This window comes from Pholcus phalangioides, unplaced genomic scaffold (genome assembly GCF_987345545.1).
Source record: "Pholcus phalangioides strain wild (caught in Gottingen) unplaced genomic scaffold, Ppha-v1.0 ptg000008l_1, whole genome shotgun sequence".
NCBI classification, from domain to species: domain Eukaryota; kingdom Metazoa; phylum Arthropoda; class Arachnida; order Araneae; family Pholcidae; genus Pholcus; species Pholcus phalangioides.
This window is the reverse complement of record NW_028301601.1, coordinates 31,258,445-31,261,468: the sequence shown is the minus strand read 5'-3', so window position 1 is coordinate 31,261,468 and position 3,024 is coordinate 31,258,445. Positions and strand designations below refer to the sequence as shown.

Here is a 3,024-nt window from a genome sequence, read left to right as displayed (position 1 = left end):
GAAAAGAAAATCTATAATTTTCAATAAAATATTCATAGAAATGAAGAGAACAGATAATTGTTTTGGATTTTACGCGGATGTAAACTCGGAAAGGAAAGTCACCTGGCCTGCCTCCGCCGGGACTTGAACCCATGCTTGCGAACAGGGCAAGAATGCTACCATTCACATCACTGCAGACACGACGCTGCCTTCCTTATTCCAACCAGAAAATATTCGTTTCCTAGATATATTGGACTGAGAAAAATCCGTGTATTTTTGTTTAGAAGATAAATTAATTTATTTTCGCAAATTACTTTTCCACACAGAGCGCGTTCTATATTTCACTGAATAGAAGTTTTAGCACACAGAGACTGTAAGAAAAATATTTCTTGAGTACCTGAAAAAGTTACCACTCTTAAAGAAACCACATGTCATTCGAGACCTCTTCATGAATCGAAATACACTTGTAATATCAGCGCTTGCAAAGAACAGCCCTGTGGAAAGTATTCAGACGGTATGCATAAACATTTCCACGTAGCTAAGGATAAACTTCTGATAATCCAAGTTATGAAAACATTCAAAATACACACACCAATTATACAAAAATGTCAGATATCTCAGTAGACACGTTCCTGTTTTGACATAAAATATTTACTATTACATGATAAAAAAAAAAAATCGTCATGGCAATGTAATAGATCAATTTTAAGGATAAAAAATCCAATATCTATGCATATTAATTTCCATGCTACGGACATTTCCCTGTTCATACTTAGGAAAAAAGAAACGAAGAAAAACATTTCCGTTTTCATACTTAATGACAAATACCCATGGAAATAAAAACCTAGACAAATTATACTCTAAGGTCATACACAACTCGGAATCGTCATAACTCCCTTTTTTTTTCATTTCCAGGTATTACTGAAAGCATTAGGAGACATTCCATTAAAGGAAAAACGAAACCGGTATAACGGAAATAAATAAAACTGAACGGGAATAAGAGAAAGCCGCGTAGGAATGAAAGGAAAAAAAAAATAAACCGAAACCAAGATTGAGAAAAGAGGGGATGGAAGCATTACAAAGTCTTCCTCCGGGTACCTTGAAATGTTTCGCTGCTCCAGAGCAAACAAAGAAGTGAATAGAGTAGACTTTTCTTTATCTATTTCTCCAGGAAAATAAAACTAGAAATGAACTTTGGAAAAAGAAAAAAAAACTGTACAACAATTCCAAACTTCAAAGCTACACTAGAAAACGGATGCTGCATTTTATTTAGTATTTTATTTTGTTTTCTTGCACTCCAGGTTTATTGACTACTGGAACTAAAAGGGATCCATCTGGGATTTAGAGTAAGAAAAATATTATGAAAACTCGGAATCACAAAGACAACCGTGGTGTTTTTCTGCGTTTTGCAATACACAAAATGCGAATGAATTTTCTTCTTCTTTTTTCTTTTTTTTTGCGTTTCTTATATTTCTGTATTCGTTTTCTTCATTACCGAGTCTGCACCGATCGAAAAACAGATATATCCAAAAAAACAGATTTACACGCGCTGAGTCCAGAAATGTCTCTATTTTTCCCATAATAGCGCTTGGCAGTTCGGCACCATATGCGGCTTCTACAACAGTATAAGGGAAAAATATCTGTGGAATGGAGCTGAGCGTGTTGAAAGAGAAATGTGTTCTATATGTATTATAATTTCTAATGCAAGGAGACACGATCATTTCTATCAATAATGGGAGATTCGATATTAGTGGCATAACATAAATATTTTAGCATCAGTTATGCTAATTACCTATGTATAATTCGATGCAAATTTCGCTTCTGTGAAAAGAAAAAAAAATCTATGGCTTATTTCTCTGCTAGCCCTTGCAATGATTTGCTCTTTGCCATCCAATTGGTAGCCAGTGGTTATGTCCTGCTGCCCCCACCCCACACTCTTCACCAAGCTAAGTCTTATAGAACATATAGAAACGTCCTCTCCACTTGTCAATACAAGATTCATCGAAAGACTGGTTATTTGTGGAGATGAAGATTACAAGGAAGAAAATTCATCACTGCCCCCACGGGGACTCGAACCCCGGTCTCTTGCTTGCCGGACGAGTGCTCTACCATTTAAGCTAGGGAAGCAGATAGAATATTTCAACCCGGGAGCGTATATATAAGTTGAAAGTCACCGTTCTTGGACGGCATCCAATCAACTAACAGCTCGTGAATGACAAAGGCCAACCAGATGGCCATATGCATATAGAAACGTCCTCCCCACTTGTCAATATAAGATTCATCGAAAGACTGGTTACTTGTGGAGATGAAGATTACAAGGAACAAAGTCCATCACTGCCCCCACGGGGACTCGAACCCCGGTCTCTCGCTTGCCGGACGAGTGCTCTACCATCTAAGCTATGGAAGCAGATAGACGCCTCCACAAATAACCAGTCTTTCGATGAATCTTGTATCTTATATAACAGTTTGTCAAGACCATGAATCTATCTGGAAAGAGGTTTATGCACATTAAAAAAAATTGCCTTGTTTTTCGGCCGCAAAAGTAAAGGAAAGGCTGTTTGTGGGCCCCAAAAGTAGAGAATATCAGAAAGACAGATTTTGAACAATGACTGGCAACAAAAGAAAACACTGCATGAATTTGTTTCAAGAATGTAACGCAAAACTTTCTAGGAAAGAAAACACCTAACCACTACATGAAGAATTGGATGAAAAGATGATAAAGATTCACAATTGCATCATTCTCTTGGGAACTTCAGCGATATTTCCGACAAACGTTGGTGAATGGTTTCATAAAGACATAATGACCATAGGAACGGTGTATAAAGAGAAATAGGTGCCTGCAATGCTTTCTGACAATGCTTTGCATTATTTGAAACTTAAAATTGGTGTACGTAACGATAAGTAAAGAATTTGCGAAAATTCCGCAACGGTAACGCCCTTTATGTTTTGCACCGATGATTTGCGATACCGCATATGCAAATATCACAAACAACTAATGGAATTTTATGGAAGATAAAGGAATGTTGTTCACGTGTTTGTAGGAAA

General features: G+C 37.0%; 1 non-coding gene across 1 annotated transcript; it reads right to left on the bottom strand.

The window, feature by feature from the left end:
* Nucleotides 1-2,314: 2,314 nt before the first annotated feature.
* Nucleotides 2,315-2,386, bottom strand: TRNAA-GGC (transfer RNA alanine (anticodon GGC)). Its single transcript has one exon. It is a non-coding gene; the product is annotated as a tRNA-Ala (tRNA).
* Between the last annotated feature and the right edge of the window lie 638 nt (nt 2,387-3,024).